Source organism: Choloepus didactylus, chromosome 14 (genome assembly GCF_015220235.1).
Source record: "Choloepus didactylus isolate mChoDid1 chromosome 14, mChoDid1.pri, whole genome shotgun sequence".
In the NCBI taxonomy this organism is placed as follows: Eukaryota; Metazoa; Chordata; class Mammalia; order Pilosa; family Megalonychidae; genus Choloepus; species Choloepus didactylus.
The window spans coordinates 78,875,361-78,899,614 of record NC_051320.1 but is presented as its reverse complement, the minus strand read 5'-3'; the positions used below and the strand labels follow the sequence as shown (position 1 = coordinate 78,899,614).

At 47.2% G+C, this 24,254-nt stretch overlaps 1 protein-coding gene across 4 annotated transcripts in view; it reads right to left on the bottom strand.

Annotated features, from left to right (window-relative positions):
• ZHX2 (zinc fingers and homeoboxes 2) overlaps positions 1 to 24,254 on the bottom strand; it is a 162,186-nt gene that overhangs the window by 96,985 nt on the left and 40,947 nt on the right. For 2 of the 4 annotated variants that reach the window (XR_005211619.1, XM_037802908.1), the window contains exon 2: positions 15,789 to 15,868. The exons of 1 other annotated variant lie outside the window; for it this stretch is intronic. The gene's annotated coding sequence lies outside the window, so the exon portion shown is untranslated. Of the gene's footprint in view, positions 1 to 15,788; positions 15,869 to 20,801; positions 21,104 to 24,254 lie in introns of those variants that run through there. One more of the 4 variants, XM_037802909.1, reaches the window with a different exon arrangement.

Here is a 24,254-nt window from a genome sequence, read left to right as displayed (position 1 = left end):
GGGCCTTTGCACTTGCTGTTCCCTGCCTGGAACGCTCGGGCCCCAAGTCTTTGTGTGGCCGTTACTTCTTCTAAAGGTCACCTGCTCAGTGCGGCCTTGCCTGACTGCTCAGCCTCCCTCTCTCAGCCCGCAGTGACCTCTACTTCACCACCTGCTTTATTTCTTTACAGCACTTGTCTCCCTCTCTCTCCATCTCCCTCCTTTTCCTCCCTCCATCCCTCTCTCTTTCCCCCTCCTTCCTTCCCTAGCTCCTCCCTCCCTCCCCTAAGCACTGACACTGTAGAGAAGCAAAGGATTCCTTGAGAAGCTCAGGAGTCTCTAACTGGTAGCCGTGGGGCAAACACGAGTCACGCAATTGTTTTGATTGGCTGGCACAGCGTTTTAAGAAACGAGGAATCACAATGCCATTAGGTGGGACACACTCTATGGTCCTCCCACACCCCAAACTGTGTCCCTGCTGTCCCATGTCCTGTGGATTCAAATGCTGTGTATTATGGGCTGTGTGTTCTGTGCTGGAGCAGAGAGCAAACGGGGTGCCCTGGGGTGGAGTGACAGCAGGACACAGAGAAAGGCATGGGAGATGGTGGGTCAGAGCTGCGGGGACAGAGAGGGTCCCTGGGCCTGGTCCTTGAGGGGTGGGGTCTGGGGAGCCTACCGGTCGGGAGAGGGGTAGGTGCACATTCCCAGGAGGGGGCTGAGTGGTGAGGTCAGGAGGTAGAAGAGTGTGGCCCGAGCAGGGACTGTGAGGAAACACGTATGGCCACGAGGGACAGTGAGGAAGCAAGTGTGGCAACAGGTGACGGAAGAGGAAGCTGGTACATGGCTGAAGGGGCAGGTGGCAGCAGGCACCATGCCAAGGAGTCTGGGTGTTGTCCTCTAGGACCCGGAGCCGGGGAAGGCTTTAATCCAGGAGGGGACTCAAGACGATCCGTGTAAACAGACCTGAGTGCTGGATGACCGTGTGCAGGGCTGGTTTGGGGTCCTGTGTTCTCAGGCACGTCATCTGTAAAATGGGCATTGTAACGCTCTTTATCTCAAAGTGGGGGTGCTGTGGGTGTTAGAAGGAAACAAACCGTGAAAAGCTCGCAGCACAGTTCCTGGCACATAGAAACCACTCGATAAATGACAGCTATCATTATGACGAGTATTTATTATTAATTTAGCTGTTGCAACACTGTGGGAGGTGGCAGGTGGCAATCAAAGGCTGTGCTTGCTAAGATGATTAAAGTAAGAAAAACCCCGGGGAAGGACCCAGGAAATACTTGTAGGAGGCAGGAGGAGGTACGTGTGACCTTAAGATCATCTTGCTTCACTTCTATCCATCTCAGCTTCCTTGGCTATAAAATGGGAATATCCCTACCTGTCCACATAGAGTTTCTGTGTGAATTAAATGAGAAAGGGGATGTGAAGCTGCTTTGAAGTTAAGGAACACCAGGCGACTGTAAAGGTTTCATTTTCCCTGTCCCCACACAGTGCAGTGCCCAGAAGACAGTTATGAACCTGCAGGCTCTTATTGCTGCAAACCATTAGGCAAGAAAAGTAGCAAATGGAAAGACAGCAAGATGCAAGAAGCACATGACTTAAAAGAACCTTGTACCTTAGACCCTTCCTTGTAAGATCGTTGGCTCAGCCCTGTTTCATCCTTTTCTCCTACACCTTTTACATTCTTACCAGTTACTCTAGACTACTGCCAGATTCTCAGCCTCAAAAACAGAATTCTTTTCAAGCTGGCAAACACGATGGAGCACATTCCCCACAATTTGCAGATAAAGAACCTGAGAGTCAGAATAGAGAACCAGTCAAAACCCGTCCTCAGGAAACAGCCTGCCTAGAGTTCACAGGCAATAGTCTGACTCCACAGACTATTAGCTTTGTGACTTTGGCCAAGTTAGTTAACGTCTCTGTGCCTCTGTGACTATTAACGGGGGTTAAAAACAGTACTTACTCCTGAGAGTGGTTTGGGGAATTGTGTTAATAAGTATAAAGTACTTGGGATATGCCTGGCACTTGGTAAGATTCAATAAATAAGATTTAGTACTGTAAGGCCACAGGATATTTTAGTGGTCAAGTTGGAACAAGAATCCATGTCTCTTGACTCCGTCTTGTGCTCTTTGCATGGCCCCATACTGAAACAGTTGATTCTAATCAATATGCTATGTTTACTAAAGGCAGAAAAATGGAGTGGCCTGTTTTTAGAATAAAGAGCACAACCATGCAGCCTGCGTGTCCTATTTCTGGAGCATTCCGGGCCACCAAAATCTGACAGTAAGTGGGAAGGGCATTCACACTTCATAGACACTTTTCTTACCACCTCAAGTTGTATCATCCAGAGAGGCAACAAAACCGGTTCTCAACATTAAATATATTAAACAGGAAAGTGGCCCACGTCAATTCAGAGTGGTTTGCTTAGATACCATGTGTACAGTTACCGTCATTTGGTCCTTTCACAAAGCGCATTTCCACTTCCAGAAGATCTTTCACCCACAGTCTTTCATCTCAGCCTCAAGACAGATGGTGATTAAGAAAGTGGGTTCTGGAGTCGGACGAGCTGCCATCGCCCACTAGCTGGGTAACCAGGGAACATTCATTTATCCTCTCTGGGCCTCCAAGCCCTGACAAGTGAGGATTTAACAGTACCGACGCCATAAGGTTGTTGCAGGAAAAAATGCATGTAAAGCCAGAGACGGGCCCATAATAAAATTTCAGCACGTTCCCTCATCCAGGAAATATTTACCACGTGCCTAACACGTGCCAGGTGTTGAGGATACGGCAGTGATCAAAACCAAGGCCTCCCTTCGTGGGCTTTGAGTCCCCCATTGTTAGGGGAAAGCTGACAACTGAGCAAGCAAATGAACATCAAACATGTCAGATGGCGATGAGTGCTTTTGAGAAAAACCAGGATGAGGGGACGGAGAGTTATGGGGGCCCTATTTTAGCTATGACCCTGATCTGGGAAGGCCTCTTTGGGGTGGGGGTGGGGAGGCATCTTTTAAGCAGAACCTGAATGAAGCAAGGGAGAAAGACACAAAGGCGGCCGGGAACAGAGTGTTTAGGCTGAGGAACAGCAGGGGCAAATGCAAGGGTGTGCAATCGTGGTGTTCAAAGGCCAAGTGGCTGCAGCAGTGGGACAGGGGAAGTGATCCCTGTGAGTCGTCATGAGGACTTTGCCCTGGGTGAGATGGGGGAGCCAGGGGAGGGTTTGGGGTAGGGGAGGGACAGAATCTCATCTATGATTTTAGAACATAGCTCAGAGGAGAGCAGGCTATCATGGGAGGTGTGTATGTGATGATAGGAGTGGACAGAGCCGAGAGGACAGTAAACGACCATGGAACAATCCACACTAGAGTGCTGGTGGCTTGAACAGGGGGTGGTGGCAGAAGTGGCAAGAAGCAGTGCCGCCAGGTGTAGCTGCTCAGGCTGTGCACTGCACAACTCCAGGGGATCACTCTCCTCCACCAGAGTGCGAAGGGCGCCTCATGGAGGGGTGCAGCGTGGTGGTCCTGGAAGGCAGTGGTCAGATCGGGGGTACAATTTGAAGGCAGAGCAGCCAGGATTCACAGGTGGAATGGTGTGGGAGTGAAGAGGAAACAAGCATTATTGGCGGGATGTTGGCTTGGACCTGGGGTAAACAGAGGTAGCATTTACTGAGATGTCGAAGCCTGGGAAAGGCAAGAGTTCATTTTCGACGTATTGAGTTTGGGATGCCTCTGTATGAAAGTCGGCTGTGATGATGATGAAATGACAGCCCAGCGAGGCAGGAATCAGGATTAGCTGTCTGAGTGGTTGCTGTGAGCCGGGCACTGGTTGAAGCACCTCAGGTACTCATTTAATCTCTGTAATGTGGTGAGCACATCATTTGAGAGATGAATGTAAAGGACCGGAGGGTGTCCCCCCAAAAGACAGGCCCATGCCCTAATCCCCAGGAACATAAATGTGGTCTTATTTGGGAAGAAGGCTCTTTGCAGGTGTAGTAAGTTAAGGATCTCAAGATGAGAAGATCTGGGATTATCCGGGTGGTACCTAAATCTAATAACAAGTGTCTTTATAAGAGCCACACAGAGGAGAGACACACAGGCAGATGAGGAGAGAGTATGGATTCACAGAAGAGAAGGCCTGTGGAGACAGGCAGAGGCTGGAGGGATGCGGCTCCAAGGAAAGCAGGGATTTAGTGGAAGCTGGAAGAGGCAAGGAAGGATTTCCTTCAAGAGCCTTCATAGAGAGTGTGGTCCTGCCGACACCAGGGTTCCAGACCGCTCAGCTTCCAGAAGTGTGAGAGAACACAGTTCTGTGTATGGTCATTTGGTACGGCAGCCCTTAGAAGTGAATACAAGGAAAACCAGACACAGAGAGGTGAAGTAACTTGCCCAAAGTCACACAGCAAGCGAGTGGCAGAGTTTTTACCGCAGGTCTACAGAGCTGTTTGCCGGCAGGAGGCCGTGGTTAACCCCGTCCCTCCAGTGAGGAAATGGAGATGCAGAGTCTCAAGGCAGCGCCAAGGAACAGAGCTGGTGGATGGTGGTGCCCGGCTCCCTTTCGGAGGGAGGCCAAACACCTTTTCCATGCTACAGCCCCACCTCTCCACCTTGAAAACCCCAGAAAGACCCCGTCCAGCTGCAAAAGGTGCTCAGCAGCCACTGCCTGGATCCCGGGCCTCACTGGGCATTTCACCCATACAGCGATTTCAGCCTACAAGCTGCTGGGATCACAGACAAACGCCCACGAGGAGACCCTGGTGGGGCAGCAGCCTCCGTAAACAGATTTCAGCAACGCCTCAGGACTCATAACAATCACTCAGGAACTGTGTATGGTCTGGATTTCAAAACCACCTCCTCTTTCTAAAACACCCACACTGCAACTCCCTGGGCTCACCCTCAGCCCTGGCCCAGGGCCTGGGTGCACAGTGTGCTGGCCTGCTGGGGAATCCGTGCCAGCCGGCTACAAACGGCTCTCTGAAGAAACAGTGATTGCCCATTTCCTCTTCCTCTGATGCCCAGGAAAATATTTTGCCAAACAAAAAAAAAAAAAACAAATATTGGGAATCTGGGGAAAACAGCCCCTCCTATCTGCCTCCTCTCAGGTTGTCAAATCTTCATCATTTTAGCAGGATTCGACAGTGGGGCCTGCGGATTTGAACACAAAGCTCTTCCCACGGAAAACCGGATTTGCGGAACACTGAAGAGGAGTCAGTTAATTGTGGGGGTGGGGGTGGGAATTGGGGACAGGAGGGAAGTGCTTTATTTATGAAGAATAAAATAATCAAATTCAGGTCAGTGGAGGGTTCCACTGGGCTGAAACAAATGTGGAGACGAGCAGGGGAAGGCATGAGGCAAAGGAAGGAGATTGGTGGCAGATTTGTGAACCCTGTCCTTCTCCAATGACAACCGAGAGAGGTGATCCTTCAGCCCAGTGGGCTGCTTCAGCAACAGGATTCTCTTTCTGGAAGGCGCTTGCCCCCGGGGCTGACCCAGCAGGCCCTCTCTCCCTCACAGGCACACACGTACCCAGACACATTCACAGCTACTCACGCCTCTTTGGTTATGAAGTAACGAGGAGGCATTCAGATGCTTACTCGTTCCCAAAAATACATTCTGAGGGCAAATTCTGAAAACTCGCCAGAACCGACCCAGCCAAACAAGAACCATCCCTTGGCAGACCCTTCGCTTTGTTTCGTGTTGCAGCCCTTGCCCAGGACATGTTTGGAAGCCCTGACCTGGGTGTCTTCAGAGTCAAATTATAAGGCAAAGAGGAAAACGAGGCACGTCGACTGTATAATTGGCCTGAATCCTGAACACACACCTCCCCCGCAACTATATTTCTTGAGGAAGTTACATTGCTGATTCCACAGATTTGATTTTGGAGCCACCTTCAAAGGGCAGAGACCAAGGAAAATGTAAAGAATGTGAGGTAACAGATGGCAGTGCCGTGGATATCCCTTTGAAATAAGGAATGAGCTCCCCAAGGACAGGACATCAATGACGACACCACCCGATTGTAAAGATGGGTTCTGGTGATTACTAACCCGGTTATTTTTTATCAGGCAGTTGTAAAACTTCATGGCACCTGCTCTGGGCTTGGCACTGGGTCAGGCTCATGGGGATGGAGGGACAAGGAATAAGAAGAGGCCTCTGTCTCCAACTACCCAATGGGGGAGCCAAGTCCTGGATGAGGAATCGCCTGGGATGGATGACGTCACGTGCTTGACCGTGGGGTGACTCCACACTGCGGAAATCTCTGGAGAAGGGGGGGCATGAGGGTGGGGGTCAGGGAAAGAGGTGGAGACGGGCCCTGAGCCCTACCCCAATGAATGGGGAGGACTGGAGGATGCTAGACAGACACTAGACAGGGAGGAGAGGACAAGCTCAGAGTGTCAGGGGGAGGCCAACCTGCAAGGGAGCAGAGTGGAGACTGCTGGCTGGGAGAAGGGTGGGGACGCTCATACAGGAAAAATGAGAATTTAACAAAGTCTCACCCTTTGGGTCCAACTGAGTACCATTTTGTAACATAGATTCCTTTGGAGGGTGGCATTCAGGAGTACCAGAGTGTACACGACTTGAAGTTGATTCCACCACTGAGTATGTGCACATCACAGCCTCACTGTGCCTCAGTTTCTCTATCTATGCACTAATCATAGTCCCATCAGCAAACATTCACGTGCCAGCCCGTTACCAAGCACCTAACTCAGCTCAACTCTTTGACTCCTCTTGATCACCCTGTGAGGTAGGTGCTATTAATATCATAATTTCACAAGCCCTTGGCTACTACATTCCTTGGCTGCACAAACAGAGCTAAACACACCACTTATCTCACCGCAGAGATTTTCGTGAGGTTAAAATCAAACAGATGTACATAAACGCAGTCTTTTAATGGAACGGCACTCTACGAATGTTTATCATTATTGTTGATGTTACTATTACTGCCCTAGGTTTCATCTTTTCAGAAGCCAGTACCGCGCAAAAGTTATTTAAGGCCTAAATACAGTATGAAAAGAAGAAAAAAAGAAAAATGAATCACTTTCAAACATCAGCAAAGAAAAGAGCCCATGGAGACCGGCAAAGCCTGAAACGTTAGAAGGTAGGGCAGCAGGGGGTTTTGTTTGTTTCTTGCACCAGGCTCAACATTCCAAGATGGGCTCATTCGCTATTCCTTTCCCTGGTGGCGCCAGTGGCAGCATTCTTTGCATACAGGCTGATGGGAAAACGGCGGTCAAGCACTCCCAGCCCACAGAAAGCATTTACTGAATGCCCAGGAGCAAGCGACTAGGACCCATTCTCTGCCATCCCAGGCCGAACGTTTGGGGAAATACATCCTCTTCCCAAAAGCAAGTGCCTAGATGGCTGTGCCCTGACGCGTTCACTCAGGGTCCTTGACGCGCCCCTGCCCATCTCGGGAAACTGGTCCTCCTGTACCCTCGTCCGCCACCAACCACCCTTCAGCCCGCGTGGAAGTCAGCGCTGCAGCCAGTCCACCAACACGGCTGCCGACTGACCTTCTACGCATCTCCGGATCCATCCACTTCCCTGTATCTCCATCGCCACCACCCTAGTTCCAGCCACTGTCATCTCCTGCCTGAACTTCCACAACCACTCCCAACTGGACTCCCTGGTTCCACTTTTGCTCTTTTGCGCTTTTAATCTCATTTTAATGGTTTCCAGTTTCACTGTACCTGTATCTTTTAGTGTTTGCAATTTTATATCCTTTTTTCAGATATGAAGATATGCACACATGGTATATAATTGGGAACCGCTGTGACAGCATCTCAGTATTTCAAAGATAACAGCCCAGTAGGACTTAAAACTTGGACAATATTTGTTCTTTTCTGGGTAGAAAACTAGTTTTAATTATGCAGTGAGGTTGCTGGAGGCCTAGTGAGAACTCATTTAAATTATAAACCTGTTAATTCCCTTAGGAAAACGATGCCAACGATGTGATCTTCAACATCATCCACAACATTTTCAATAGCAGCAGATAACGTATTGAATACCTAGCACGTGGCAGACACCGTATTAAAGCACTCTTTAGGCTTAATCTTGGTTAGTCCTCACAACATTAAGAGGTGTTATTGCCCAGAGAAAGGTGGGGCTCAGAGATGCTAAGTAACTTTCCCAATGTCACACTGCCAGTGAGAAACGGAGTTCCAATCCTATGTCTGCATGTCTTCACAGCCCAGGTTCTTTGCTTTCTTTCCACCCTGTGAGTGTTTTGGGGTAGGGGGACCAGGAATGTCAGAATTTACGGAAGACAGATGAGGATCCTGGGGGGGGGTTGCCCAGGCAAGTGCTAGGCCACCAAATACAAGCTTCACTCCTCCTCGTCCTGCATTCTAATTTGAAAAGTGGGATAATGCTCAGTAGGTTTCCCGTGATCAGTGAGCAAGAGTGGGATTCCAGCCTCTAAAGGACAGAGATTGCCTTTCAGCTGTTACAGAGACGTGTGCCTATGTGCGTCAGAGGGAGACTGAGACAGACAGACTGTGTGCAGGGAGAGCAAATTCATCCACGAAGAGCTCCATTCGAGAAGGTGCTCTGGCCACAGAGACTCCCAGAGTTGTTTTCCTTCCACCGCGACCGTCTTCCACTTCCCTCGTCACTTCACTATTTGCAAAACAATCACATAGAGGGAAATAATAAGGATGCCATGAGGAGCCCCTGGTTCTAGCTTCATTTCTGCCCTCCTGCCCCTAACTAACAACTTCCCCAGCTCTCAGCCTGGAGGGATGCTTTATATCTATGATCTCTTTTGCCTTCTCAGCATCCCTTAAGAGATGGGCAGGTCAGATTCTCCAGGAGATGCCCGGAGAGGGTGGCATGGTTAAGTGGCGGATCCTGGACTAGAATTGTTGACCTCTGTGCCGGTTTGGATGTATTATGTCCCCCCAAACGCCAAGTTCTTTAATGCAATCTTGTGGGGGCAGACGCATTAGTTAGTGTTAAGTTGGAATCTTTGGATTAGGCTGTTTCCATGGAGATGTGACCCACCCAACTGTGGGTAATAACCTTTGATTAGATTATTTCCATGGAGGTGTGGCCCCACCCATTCAGCATGGGTCTTGATTTAATCACTGGAGTCCTATAAAAGAGCTCACAAACAGAAGGAGCTCAGAGCAGCTCAGAGACACATTTTGGAGACGGCCTCTGAAAGCAGACTTTCGCTAGTCTGGAGTTTGCCTGGGAGAAACTAAGAGAACACCCGCAGATGCCTAGAGAGAAATGTCCTGGGAGAAAGCCATTTTGAAACCAGAACCACGGAGCAGATGCCAGCCACGTGCCTTCCCAGGTGACAGAGGTTTTCTGGACGCCATAGGTGTCCATACCCTGTTGTTGATGCCTTACTTTTATGCTTAGGACTATAAATTTGCAACCAGATAAACCCCCTTTATAAAAGCCAATCCATTTCTGGTATTTTGCGTAATGGCAGCTCTAGCAAACTGGAACAGCCTCTTACCCCAGTTCCCACGCCAGCCAATTTCACCAAGCTAGGAGTCTGTCTAGGGCTAAGAATGTCTATCCTCCAAAAACAGAAAGATGACATCCTGAAACAACTGTGTAGATGCCTCTGGGCCCCCAAGGTGTCACTGCCTGAGGGGGTCCTTCTTTCCTTCCCTCCTTTCCCTGCCTTCTGTCCTTTTCTTTACAGAGAGAGAACATACGTAGGAGTAGTGGCAGCCACGGCAGGAAAGGCAGGAATGGCTTGGATGACTTCCTGAGATCCTCACCAGATGTAAAATATACACAAGCTGCGATCATGATCTGTGTGTGTGTGTATCAACAAATGGTAAGAATAAAGAGCTAATGTAAAAAAAAGCCCTCATGGCCACCTGTACTTCCTCTCTAATTACTCCATGTTTTATACTTCTTCACAAAACAATTAACTTCCTATTAAACAACAGGCACATCTTTCCAAGTGAGTGGGGAGAAGTCCCCACTAAGGCACACTGGCTGGGAGACAAGCTAGTATGCTAGTTTGGAGCTGTTATGTACCCCAAAAAAGGCCATGTTCTTTTAATACATCCCTGTGGGGGGCAGACCTATTGTAGATGGGACCTTTTGGTTAGGTTATTTTGATTGAGATGTGATCCAGCCCATCTAAGGTGGGTCTTATCCTTTACTGGAGTCTTTTATGAGAGGATAAAAGGCAGAGACATTCGGAGAGAGCAGAGAGAGAGAAACATCCAGAGAAGCAAGAAGGACCCACAGGAGCTGAGAGATGGAGCCATGGAAGCCAGAACACAGGAGAAGGACCAGCAGATGTCACCATGTGCATTCCCATGTGACAGAGGAACCCCGGATGCCAAAGACCTTTCTTCAGAGAAAGTATCCTCTTGTCAATGCCTTAATCTGGACATTTTCATGGCCTTAGAACTGTAATTTAATAAATCCCCAATCTTAAAAGTTAACCCATTTTCTGGTATATTGCATTTCGACAGCTTTAGCAAACCAAAACAGATTTTGCTACCAGAAGAGTGGGGTGCTGCAATTTGCAAATACCAAAAATGCTGGAACAGCTTTATAAATGGATAAGGGGAATATTCTGGAAGAATTGTGAGGAGCTTGAAAGAAAAGGCCTAGATTGCTCTGAAGAGACTATTGGTAGAAATATGGATGCTAAAGGCACTTCCAGTGAGGCTGCAGACAGAAATGATACCCGAGTCATTGCAAACTGGAAGAAAGGTGACCCTTGTTTTAAAGTGGCAGAGAATTCAGCAAAATTGAGTCCTGGTGTTGGATGGAAGGTAGAATTTGAAAGCAATGAGCTTGGATATTTAGCTGAGGAAATTTGCAAACTAAATGTGGAAAATGTAGCCTGGCTTCTCCTTTCAGCTTATAGTAAAAAGTGAGAGGAAAGGGATTAAGTTGAGAACTGAACTCTTGAGTACATAGAAACCAGAAAGTGGTTTGGAAAATTCTGAGTTTTCAGAAAGTGAGTCCCCAGAGAATAGAGCCCCATGTGAGGATTCAACCAGTCAGCCATCTCAGAAAAGATCTGTGGAAAGTCCTACTGTCTGATGGTTGGGACCCTTATATGGTGCATGCTAAACTGACAAGTTTGTGGCAGGATCTGTATACACGGAACCACTGCCAGCCTGGACTAAAAGGGACAGAAAAAGGACAGATCGAAGGAAAAATCAACTCAAAGGCAGAACCATGGAAGCTGAGGTCTGGAATCAAGAAACCTCAGGCCAGGAGAGCAGACCCACCCACACTGGGAGAGGGTGAGTTTGCTCCAGAATTTGAGGAGGGCGGCCTTCCTCCCTGTTTTTCAGGAAGAGTGTTACCACCCCAGGGCTCTCAGATGCCTGGCGAATTGAGGAGAGCTTGGCTGCCCCATTGTTCAGGAAGAGTGCTGCCGCCCAAGGCCTCAGAGAGGGTGGAGCACATTCCCGGGGGATTGAGGAAAGCCTGTGCATGACCCCGCTGTTCTAAGGGGGTTGAGAGTGTGTCCCGGAGATGGTAGAGAGTCCAGGTGCTGCCCCAATGCTTGAAGAGGGTGGAGCTGAGAGCAAGGTGGTCTCCCCAGTGTTTGGAGATGTTGGAGCCCTCACCCCAGTGTTTGGAGAGAGCAGAGCTGCTGTGCAAGCCCTTGGAAACGGTGCTGCTTTCTCAAGCCCCGAGGATAAAACATCATTCTCTGGATGACTTTCAGACCTGGAAATCTAATATAGTCTGCAGGTTTTTGGAACTGTTTGGGATCTTTGACCCTGTTTTCCTTCCAATTTCTCCCTATGGAAATGGGAATGTTTATCCTATGACTGTCTTTCCTTTGTATATTGGAAACGGATAACCTGTTCTAAGTTTCACAGGTCCACAGCCAGAGGAGAATTTTGCCTTAGGATAGACCACACCTGTAACTGATTTTGATAAGACTTTGTACTAATTTGGTGTTACTGAAATGATTACAGCTTTTGTGATATTGTGATGGAATGAATGTATTTTGCATATGGAAAGAACATGTCTTTTTTGGGGTCCAGAGGGTGGAGTGTGCTAGTTTGGAGCTGTTATGTACCCCAGTAATGGCCATGTTCTTTTAATCCATCCTATGGGGGCACACCTATTGTGGACAGGACCTTTTGGTTAGGTTGTTTCAATTGAGATGTGACCTACCTCATTCAAGGTGGGTCTTAATCCTTTACTGGAGTCCTTTATGAGACGATTAAGAGGCAGAAACATTTGGAGAGAGCAGAGAGAGAGAAAGAAACACCCCGGAGACGCTAAGAGAGAACCCACAGACACTCAGAGAGAAAGCCACTGGAATTAGACATGAAGACACAAACTCCTCCACCTCGATCTGGTTGATGTCCCTGGGATTCTATGCCAATGGTTCTCTTCCAAGGACCTCACAGGCAAACACAGCATCAGCTTGGCCAGAACCCAGGCAGAACCACACAAGGCCTGTGTCCTCCAAGATCCGGCAACTTCCCATAGTTTTCATCCATGGAGCTCAGAGTGCTACAATGGCAACAGTTCCAAAAACGATAGTGGTCCCTGTTTCCATGCAGGGTCCCTTAAAAACGGGCTAACTGATGAGCTGAGTGGCAAGCAGTGGGCCAAATGCCACGACCAGCAGGGTGCAATTTGTGGAGAAGTAATGAAAGGCTCCTCCACCCAAAAATGCCCCCTGCCATTATGAAGAGTCCCTCATAGCTGAGATGGCAAAGGAAGGCTAGCGGAATGAGGGAACTTTGCTCTAGAAAGTTGCTCTCAGTTAGAGTAAGTATAATCTGAAGTGATTACATTTAATCTCACTGGTCCTCAATTTTTGAATCTGCAAACTCTGGCTAATAATTAGAGCTACTGATTGTAAAGACATCTAGCAGAGGGCCTAGCATGTACTGTGTGTCAGAGTAAAGAGTGGCTGTATTATAATGTCTCAATAACATTGCAGGCAAGCACACTGCCTTCAGAAGTTCCCTGATAAAATGTTCATGTGTGATAAAATTTTTTTTTTTAATTTATGGAACTGCATTACACAAACAGTAAACCCTAAGTTAAACCATGGACATCAATTAATAGTACAATTATAAAAGTTTGCTCTCATCAATTGTAAGAAATGTTCCACCCTATGCAAGGTGTTGGTGGTAGGCTGGTGTACGAGAATCCTGTATTTTATGCATGATAGTTCGGTAAACCCACAAGTTCTCTAATAAAGAAAAAAAATGTTCATGTGTTAAAAAAACTTGATGCTGTGGTTTGAGCTTTATATGAAATAACTTTTTTTTTCTTCTCACAACACTCTTTTGTGTATTTTCTACAATGTGGAGATTTCTGATATCTGGACCAGTACGTGTGTGTTTGGTTTATGAGTGTGTTTATGAATGTGTACATGTGTGTATGATCGAAGATAATATTTCATTTTAACATTTATGTATTTTAATTTTAAATATCGTATGTCTATTATGGAAACTGGGAAAAATAAAGGAGAATATAATATCTTATTTCTCAAAAATCACAAAATCCCACCATTAAGAGACAATCACTACTTACATTTTATTAGTGTATAGCTCTCAATCTTTTAACAAATATTTTAGCTATCTCTCTTAATTTTTTCCAAAAATAAAATTATATTTTCACTAAAAAAATGTTCATGTGCTGCCTGGGTAGCTCTACCCCAAAGATCACCTATTAGGAAAAGTGATGAGGGGATGAGCAGTGGTTCTCAAAGAATGTTCCCACATTACCTGAGAACTTGTTAGAAATGTAAACTTTGGGGCTCCATCCCCAACCTATTGAATCAAAAATTGTTATGGTAGGGACAACCATTTTACAAGAACCCCAAATGATTCTGCAGCCTGCTAAGGTTTGAGAATCCCCGAGCACAGGAAAGGAAAGCCATGTTGGGTTGTTCATCAGAATTTCCTGGAAGTGTAGGGAGGAAATACAGGTTCTTGTGTCTCATCTTCCAGGGAATCACATATATCAGGTTCTGGGATGGAGCCAGGGATCCAGCATTATGACTGGCTCCACACCTGATTCCACTGGGCTGGATACTGGGTTTGCTGGAGAGAGGTGAGCATAGGGGCTGGCAGGGGCCCGAGTGATGGAGGTGGTGGGGAGAAGCTGGGGGCTGCTGGTCTGGGGGGCTGGGAGTGCTGAGAGGAATCAAAGTGCTGAGTTCTACAGATTTATGAGATAGGATCTCCTGCAACCTCCTCATTTTCCAACCAGACAAACTGAGTCTCGGAGAGAAGTGACTATTCAAAGATCCTGGAACTCAGGCTTTGCAGAGCCAAACTTGAGCTAGGGGTCTTTTCTTCTGAATCCAGCACCCTTTCCACTGTGCCCTATGAGCTCATTCCCACATATCTGCTCCCTCATGCTGTCATTAAGAACAGGGCTCTGCAGTCAAGCTCTGAATCCACAGATGTGCTCAGTGTTGACCAGAAGGGCTGAGAGCTAGGTTGGAGCTGGAATCAGACCTCAGATCTGAGAGTGAGTTTTGGCTTGGTCACTGGGCACCTGGGCCACCGAGCTACCCTCTCAGGGCCCCAGTTTCTTCATCTGTAAAATGGGGATAAAGACCAACCTCACAAAGCCACTGAGCAGGTCAAATAAAATCGCACTTACAAAGGTGCTTTCTAAGCTGTCAACCAGCCCCGCAAATGCAGGGGTGAAGAAAGGGGGATTCATTACAATATTTTGCCTAGAAGCACTTAGGGTCCGGCTGGAGAGAAAAAACACACTCAAAGCAATCAGAAGACAACTAAGTGCTCAGCTACAAGCTTAGTGCAAGTTCACACGTCCCAGTCTTTGCTCAGGTGGCCTCTGCCTGGCACACTGCCCCCTAACACCTGTACACGTGAGATTAGCCCTGTGATTTGGTTCACAGCCTGTGCCTGACTCCCTGACCCCTCAAGGGTGTGCTCAGGGAGTGGCCGATTCAGGTAGGGAGGTTTCCTGGTGGAGGGGGCCTCAGAGACCTGGAAAGGGCTTTACGGGGCCAGGTGCTTCGGGGAATTCCCATAACGGCTTGCTTGGCAAGTCCTGGGAGGACAAGGGCATCAAGCCAGGGGGAAGCTTCCAGACAATTGCCTGCCTTTCTGTAGCCCCTCCTGTCTCCGCCATCCACCCCTTCACTTAGGGGTGCTCAGGTGGGGTTATCAGTTCCAGCAGAGAGCAGTCACGGGGAGGGAGGGAGGAGAAGGAGGAGCCAATGAGCCCCCACCCACGGCGGCATCTAAAGCTGCTACATCAAAGAAAGAGACCAAGCAGGTGGCAGCACACAGTAAACGCTCAGGGATCAGTACAAGGGTTTCCACGGATCTGGTTTTTTGTTTCTCCAATTCTCCTTATTTTCCTGGCTTGGAGAATCAAGGTAGGTGTCCAGAGGGAACAGGGCCTGTAGAGGGAAGAGCTGTAGCCTGGAGGACAGGAGACCCAGGCTTTTCTCCACGCTGCCCCGACAGGCTGTGTGACTTGAGCAAGTCAAGTTGGTTCTCTGGGCCTTGCTTTCCTTCCCCTTTAAAATGGGCCCTGGGTGAATAAGGAGCTATTTGATTGTTACCTCCTAAAAGATAAAGCAAATAACACAGCCAGTGAGGTACTGCCACTGGTCCAGGAAAGCAAAATGGGTTCAAAGTTGACACGGACCTGGTCTTGGTCCTTCCATGGAAAACTAACAACGATGACGACTACTTCTATTTATTGAACGTGCACTGGGCGCCAAGCACCGGACAAGCCCTTTCTATTCATTATGCTCTTGAACCTTCTCAACAGCTCTCTCTTTGAGGCACATACTATTGTTATCCCCATTTTACAGGTGGAGAAACTGAGGCTCAGAGAAGGTAACCCACTCACCTGGGGTCTTGAACTGGTGAGTGGGGGTAGCCAGGATTGGGATCTGGAGCCCACCTTCTTGCCACTGTCCTGGAATGAACCTGAAAAACAGGTGTTTCCACAGTTTAGGAAAGATTAAGGAATCTGGAAAGGCAACTGGAGCAATTGAAGGCAAATAAAGTAATCATTTTCTACACTGAAGACTCCATCTGGAAAGAAAAACCAAAGTTGAAGGATGTGCAAATTCAAGGTCTACTAAATTATTCCCAGTACAGTTCAGGACTTTGGTTTAAACAAAGAGGCAGGTTAGATGCTCCGGAATCAGCCCAGGTCTTAGACGACCTGGGTTCTAGCCCGGTGTCCCCGTCGCACCAGCCTGGGGTGAGGCGGCGGAGAGTCCGTTTTCTCATCCATAGGGTGGTGCCAGATCTCTGCCCTGTCCTTCTTACAGGTCTGCCCCAGAGTTTTCAGGTTCAGGATCCCATCAGTGCTCATCTTCAGACCCTGAATTTTAGGGGTCTGCCACTCATATATTAATTTCTTCGTTAACCAAAAAACTAGACACACCCATAACTGCTGGAGTTTCTGACCAATACAAAGTAACCACTGTTAGCCAGTTTCAGCCCCAAACAAAAGCAAACCAAACCTCCCACCACCAGTACTCCTCTATCCTAGGCTCTGTATAATTTCCACGGGTTTCTGGAAATACTGACTTTTAGGGAACACTAGCCTAACTAATTTCTGAGGTTTCTTCCATCGCGGACACTCTACAAATGCTGCAAAAATCCATTATGTCCATAAGGGTGCATTGTAATTGTGACTGTGTAATTGCTGTTCTTATTTTGTTCCCCTAATGTGAGAAATGCAAAAGTGGGAGGACTGGGTGGTGTCCAGAGGAGGTCATCCGAGGATTCCTGTCGGGTAGGCCTCTGTCCCTTCACACCGAGGCTGGAAAACACATGGAACTCGTTGGGCCTGGGAGGCGGAACCAGCTAAAAATATAAACAAGTTCAAGGAGGGTTTAGACAAACTCATGGATGAGTGAATGGACGAGTGAGGGGAATTAGAAATGTTCAGGCTTCGTGCTCTCCTTCTGCAGTTTGCTGTTACCTGCTGGCCACAGGATGCTCGGCTGCACGGAACACGGATGCTTCCGGGGCAGCAAAAACCAACGTTCTCATGCGAGCAGATTAAAAAAGAGAAAGGAAAGAGGGAAATAAAAGGGTATATGATGGGTTCCTGCTTTGACACATAGCATTTATAATAAAATATTTATATATATATTCATTATAGGAAATTTAGAGATAACAGAAGAAAAAAATCATCTGTATTTATTAACCATGTTAACATTGTGCTGTATTTCTGTCCTTGTGTGTATGTTTATTTTTTAAAAATAAAAACTATATATACTATATCCTACTTTTTTTCATTTAACGTTTACCACTTTTTGTCCTTATCCCATTACTAAATACGATTAAGTATGACTTAATGGGGTTCTACCATTTATTTATTTAATTATTGGTTTATTTAACCATCTGCTTCTTGTTGGGCATTGCTTTTCTTTTCCCAACTTTCTGCAGTATAAATAATGCCGGGACAGACATGTCTGATTACTTCTTTTCTGAGAAATAACAATTTCAAAATCTCAGATGGAAGTGTTTACAGAGTTGCAGTTGCAGAGACAAAGGGTGTGCAAGGGATGGGCCTGAGGGAATATGCACCAGCAAGCTCCCAGCTTGCTACCACACCATTCTACAGGCTTCCACTGGAAGCCTCCCAGTTGTCCCATCATCCTGGGCTTTCCCCTCTCTTTCTACAGCTGTTTCTTTAAGGTGAAGACCCTCTTTTGCTCCCTGCAAACTGAGAACTTGGAGAGCTAGAGACACGCAAACACTGAGATGAAGCACACCCAGGCATGGCCTTTATTAGAAATGCAAATCTTCTCTCTGCAGACAAATCCCAAACACAAAGCTCATCAGTCTCCTTTACCCTCCTTTGCCTCCCGAGTTGGGTTGCCTCTGTCTTCCACTTTGCCAGAAGGAGCTGGAAAGGGAGTTGGCTGGGCTGCGGATCAGTAATATGAGAGGGAAGAGATCTGTCTGAAATGGAAGTCTCCCAGTGTTTCAATTTTACCCAATAAGAGGGAGTTGGTTCCCTTTTTCCCAGCCTTAACTCTACTAAAAGCCATTATGCACTGACAGAGACAGGGGACATGTATCTGTTGGCAAGGGTGAACGCTGCGTTCTGTATCTCCAGCAGGGTTGGAAATTAAGCTGTTTACTTAGTGGTCACCTCAAGGGACTGAAATGAAGCCGTAACGTGGTAGCATTTCTGAAACGCATTTTATTACACCCCAAATTCTCATCCTCTGTTCCCCACATGTATACCTGCTAGGAATCTGCAAAATTAATTTGACTGAATTACACCCGGGTCAGCTCTGACCACCAAATACAAACTGGGAGACCCACTGGTGATCGCACTGGTTCCTGTTTTGGAAAGGAGGGCGGATGCTTGAAAGCTGTTGGGGTTGCAGTAGTGCAAGCTCATTAAATAACTTTGCACACCTCCAGTGACTTCCAGGATGAGGCTGAAGATCAACAGCAGGGGTTTGGTACGAGCTGCATGTATGAGTCTTCCATTGGCTGTTCAGCTGTGCTCAAACCTCACTGTGCTCAAGTCCCCAAAGTAGTGTGTTCCGATGCTCCCTCTCTACAAATCCTCTTTGTTGGCACCAACAATTGCAGGGCTCCGCCGCACAATTTGCCCATGCCATTACTTCCGCCAGTCTAGAGCCACCACTACTTCAAAATGCTACTCCAAATGGACTTTTTATGTGCAGAACACCTACCAAGTTTAATTCCATCTGGGGTCATTTATTTCATATCTTTTTGGTATTTTTATAATTCACAGTCCTCAATTCCTGGAGCTACTGCTTTGTAACTGTTGTCACATGGCTTTGCTGTTTATTTGGTCTCTCCAACTACCTCCTAAGTTTCTTAGCACTTGAAGCTTCTTTTAAGCTTGGTGCCTATGGTTGGTTGAATTACGATGTACCCCAGAAAAGCATGTTCTTAACCTTAATCCATCCGTGTGGGGGTGAACCCATTGTAAACAGAACCTTTTGAAGACCTTATTTTTAGTTAGGGTGTTGCCACCTGGATAAGGATGCATCTTGATCCTATGATTAGAGGCTTTATAGAGAAGGCCACAGAGAGAAAGTCATCATGGAGAAGAAGCCAGAAGTCAATATACCCAGAAGAGAAAGGAGAGGATGTCACAGGTGACAGAAAAGTCAAGGAACCCAAAGGCTTGCTGGCAGCCAACCCCGAGAATGCCACTGTTTTTGAAGTTAATAAATACCCATTGTTTAAGGCATCTCATTGTGTGGTATCTGTGATTACAGATAGAAAATGAATAGTCTCTAACAGTGCTCAAGCAGAGGAAATTTCTTCCCCAGCTACCAGAATGAGGTGGGCTAGTTTTCAAACTGTTCTTATTTTCATCTTCTCTCCCACATATATACACATTTTCTTATAAAGAAAGGACATTTTGAAAAGGAAGGGAGAAAAAACTATCCACAGTTCCACCACACAATTCTAACCACTGTAACAAATTCTTAAAGCTCTTTAATGAGAGTAAAAGGGAATAGGTCTTGTTCAAATGCAAAAGGCAACATTTTGCAAATTAAAAAGATTGGATTTGCAGATTTGGAGTTCAATTGTGTCACAAGATGCCCTCAGCAGTACAGGTGTGGTTGTGATAAAGAGCACACACTCGCTTGAATCCTGGCTCTCCAGTTACCAGCTATGTTGTGCTGGACAAGTTACTTAACCTGTTTGGGCATATCTGGATTATTTTTAAAAATATAATTCTACTGCACATACATTTTGCATATAGCTTGTTTTAACTAACGCTCCATAGCAAGCATCTCTCCTTTTTGTGACAGTCTCATAACCACTGCTCAGATTGCTATATAATACCCCATTCCATGGCTGGCTCAGAGTTAAGTAAACATTTTATAACTTTTTGCTGAAATTCAGTGCTTTAATGATTGCTAAGAAGAAATCAATGCTCTTGATTTGTAGTGGGTAAATGAATTGTCCTGGCATCCCCCAGGTACTCTGTAAAAAACAAAACAAAACAAAAAAAAACAGCCTACAAGACCCTGGGAGAGTCCAAAGCCGCTGGACCCTATTTATATTCTCAATGAGAATACCTCATAATTAGCCTTCCAAGGGCCCATTCACTTCTGCCATCCAGCAACACTAAGAGGGGACAGGAAAAACACCTGAGATGGAATCAACCTCCCACCTTCTCAAGGCAATAGCCCCCCCCCCGCCCCCTTCTGTCACCCTGAGGGGCCTCAACCCAAGCCCACCAGGGCTGCCTCAGTGCGTCATCTACATCCATATCTCCCCACAGACCCAGGGACTCTCTGTTCCAACCGGGTGTGGTATAGGGACAGCACCTCCAATGACCCGTTCAGCTGGACATCAGCGGAGACGTTCATGGGTCTGGGCTTTCCCTCCTTTTGAGGTTTTCGTTTTCCTTCTCACCCTTATTCCACATGATGACCCAGGCTGAGCTAGCTGGAGGCGCTCTCCCTCTCGCTTTCTCCCAGTGTGTGTGTGTGTGTGTGTGTGTGTGTCTGTCTGTCCTCTCCCTCTCGCTTTCTCCCAGTGTGTGTGTGTGTGTGTGTGTGTGTGTCTGTCCTCTCCCTCTCTCCCAGTGTGTGTGTGTGTGTGTGTGTGTGTGTGTCTGTCCTCTCCCTCTCGGTCTCTCCCAGTGTGTGTGTGTGTGTGTGTGTGTGTGTCCCCTCCTCCTTTGCTTTCTTCAATCTCATGCGTTCCTCCACTTCCCCCTCTCCAGTTCTTAAAAAAATGGGAATTACTGTTTCATTCCTCTCCTGGGCCCAGGCCTGTGTGTTTGCTTTGGCTCCTCAGTCACAGCTGCCCTCCCTGCAGAAGCAGAACTGAGTTTGCCAGCCCCCTTTGTCCCAAGTGCCCTGCACCTCGCTCCACTCTTGCCTGGGACCTTGCATTCCCATCTGCCTCTTCACGGCGCCCCCAAAGCGCTTCTGAGCTCCAGCTCTGCCTTCCCTGGTCCGGTCTCTGCTCTGAGTACTTTCCAGTTCTCCATCATTTTCTTGGGAGGTTCACTCCTTTTTTCCCAAATATTCGGATTCTGACGTTTGAGCCATCTTGGACATCCTTGGGCAAGTTACTCACTCTCTTGAGCCTCAGGGTTCTCCTCTGCAAAACAGGGAGCTCTCAGGTCGCGTCACAGAGTTGTATGATGCACAGCACATGCATGCCACCGTGCCTGGTGGTTAGCAGTTATTACCATTACCATTATTATCATTAACAGTAACAGCCCTCTGTTATTCTAACGTCTAAGGTCCTGCCACAGCTTGTTGTTTTCTAAGTTCCTCGATCACAAACTTCCTAATTTCCAAAGAACTCTGTCCACCCCTAAACCCTTATCTCCTGGTCAATTTTTCTTTCCCAAGAACTTGTGAAAGCAGCAAATCTGGATTGAGTCAGCTGATCTGAATTCTACTTCCATGGAGAATAAAGATGGTTTGTGACAACCCAAGCGTGCATCGACAAATGAATGGATAAATGAAACGTGGTGTATCCGTACAATGGAATATTATTTGGCTGTAAAAGAAATGGAGTTCTGATACATGTGACAACATGGATGAAACCTGAAAACGTTATGCTAAGTGAAAGAAACCAGACACAAAGGATACAAATTGTGTGATTCCGCTTATATGAAAGATCTAGAATAGGTAAATTCATAGAGGCAGAAAATCAGGTTACCAGAGGCTAGGGGTAGGGAAAATGGGGAATGAATGCCTACAGGGTGGAGTTTCTGTTTAGGATGATGGAAAAGTTTCGGTAAGGGATGGTGGTGATGGTGGCACAATTCTGTGAATGTAATTAATGCCACCGAATTGCTCCCCAAAAAACGCTTAAAATGGGAAAGTTTATGTTATGCATATTATCACAATAAAACTAACAAAAAAAAAACGGGGTGGGGGGGGTTGGTTGTGACCCTGGGCAATTAACAGCCTTTCCAAGCTCCATCTCCCTCACCTGTACGAAACAGAGTGGTCCAGGTCAGCATTTCCTCCTACCACGCTCCAGAGCCTCCACCTTTCCAAAGCCACTTGCCCCTCCAGCCAGCCCTCCCAGCCAGGGCGGTGGCACCGCCTGTGGATAAGTGTCAGAGCTGGCACCTGTCGCCCGCTCCACCGCTGTTAGGTTGGTGTCCCTCCAAGATTCGGCCCCCTTCTGCACTGCGGGTGCCTCTGAAGACTGTCATATGGCTGCCCCAGGCCCTTAGAAAAAGAGGTTTTGAACTGGCGTAAATCTCAGCTCTGTATGGAAGGAAAATGAACTGCAAGCTCTGCTGAGAAACTAGGACACGGTTCTCTTTAGTAAGCCTCCAGGTATCATATCGCTCAGGCAATCACTGGGTAGCAGGAGCCTTAAAACATGCCCCCGCCTGGTATGGTGTCTCCTGAGAAAGCTGGCTGCCAGGCCGAGGGCATTCCAGGCAGGAAGGGTGAAGTTTAAAACCACACAATTAATAGTAGTTTGGATAAACCTTTTGAAACACCATGCCAATCATTTAATTCATTTTGCAAGTCCTTTTTAAATGCAAAATATGCTAATATGTCTCTGCAGCGTCGAACAGGCCAGACACTGGGGCCTCTCTCTGTTGGCGGTTAAAGGGAGGACTGGCGGGAAGGGTACAAGGCAGGAATAATGGCCCATTTTCCCTCCAGTGAAGAAAAGGGGGCAATGCACTGGGCTCAAGTGTTTCTTTGTCCTACTCCCGTCAGCTGCTGAAGGTGCGATCACTCCTGGAGTGGCAGATTTGGGGGAATAATGGGCTTCTTTTCTTTTCTGGCCCTGGTAAGGAAGATATGGCCTTGATTTGTCTGTTAACTCTTGCTGGTGAGTGGAGGCAATGAAGGAAGGACTAAGAAAGGGTGAGAGAGAAATTTATGGCTTGAAGGCGTAAATGAATTAAGGCCTGAAAGGGCTGTTGCAGCCCGGCCTTAAATGGTACAGTCTTGCTCTTTGCAGGACTCCATTTCCCTAACTTGCATAAGGTGGAGGAGAAATGACAGACCAGGGCTGTCTCTTAGAGGTTTCAGGTGAATCGGCTTCTTTACCAAATATTACACTCATTTTGCCAAACAGCATGCATGGGCTTCTGGCACCCACTTCATACCTGATTCCGTAACAGCATTAAAATGTGAGGTTCCCATTTATTCAGCCAGCACATGCTACTGGAGACTTCTTTGTACATCCAGCTCCGTGCTAGTCCTTGGGGTGTGCTTAGCAGTACAATACGTCGATCTAGCCCTCCATAGCTACCATTTACTGAGCACTTATTATGTGAGCACTTATTATCTGCAAAGGACACTAAGTGCTTAACAAAAGTCTCTGCCTTAACTGCAGTGGGAGGGACACACATCAACACTCAAAGGAAGTGAGGTGTGCAAGGCAGCATGCTCAGCTTTCAGGGGAGGAGAGTAGGAATGCAGTCTACCAGGACTCTGGCCCAGGGCTTGCAAACTGATGCATCGGGGGGCTGGCTTTGGCCCACAGACCTATAAAAATATTTTAAACATTTTAGAAAATTCTCATAAAAATCAAGAATTCCAACTTGTCTTAGGGAAAAAAAAAAGTACTATCTGGAGGTACTGTGCCCACAATTCTGCATGGGAACAATCATCTAGAGCTGATGGCCACTGTCCCTTTTAGATGGGCAAGGGCTCTCCAATTTGCCACAGTCACCACCATTCCCTATTACCCTCCTCTGGCCAGCCTCCTTCATTTCCTTTACTTGTCTGGTCCCTGTATGCATCTGAGTTTGCAAACCTGGCCTAGAATAGGTTCCTCACCTCACAAATGAGGAATCTGAGGTCCAGAGAGGTTGAGAGAGAGAGAGAGAATGGCTGAATTCAAACCTGAAGCCAGGTCCCTGGACACTTGGGCCTGTGCCGTTTTTACTCTGCCACACTGCACGTCATCAAGGATAACAGAAGGAGCATCATAATACCCGATGAACAGATGAGTAAATGAATGAAGGATGGACCAGCCCAGGCATAGGTGCTCTAGGAGTCCAGGGTGTAGGGGGGCCGTGCTGGGCAGGAGAGGCTGGAGGAAGCTTTGAGAAGGGGATGCAACAAGAGCAGGCCCAAAAGAGCTCAGGAAACAGGTGAAAGATACTTGGGTGCATTGAGGACATGGGACTCAATTGATTCAGCTTTGTCTATTTGAGATTTTTAAAATTTATTTTTATTATAAAATAGAACACAGATGCAGAAAAGCACATAACACATAAGCGTACAAATTGTTTTCAACTGTTCATGATTTTTTTGGTCCTATTTTCTTTCCAAAATCCATCAGAGTTACCTCAAAGTTGGGGCTTTTCACAGTTTTTCACCTGGCCTGCCATCTGACATGG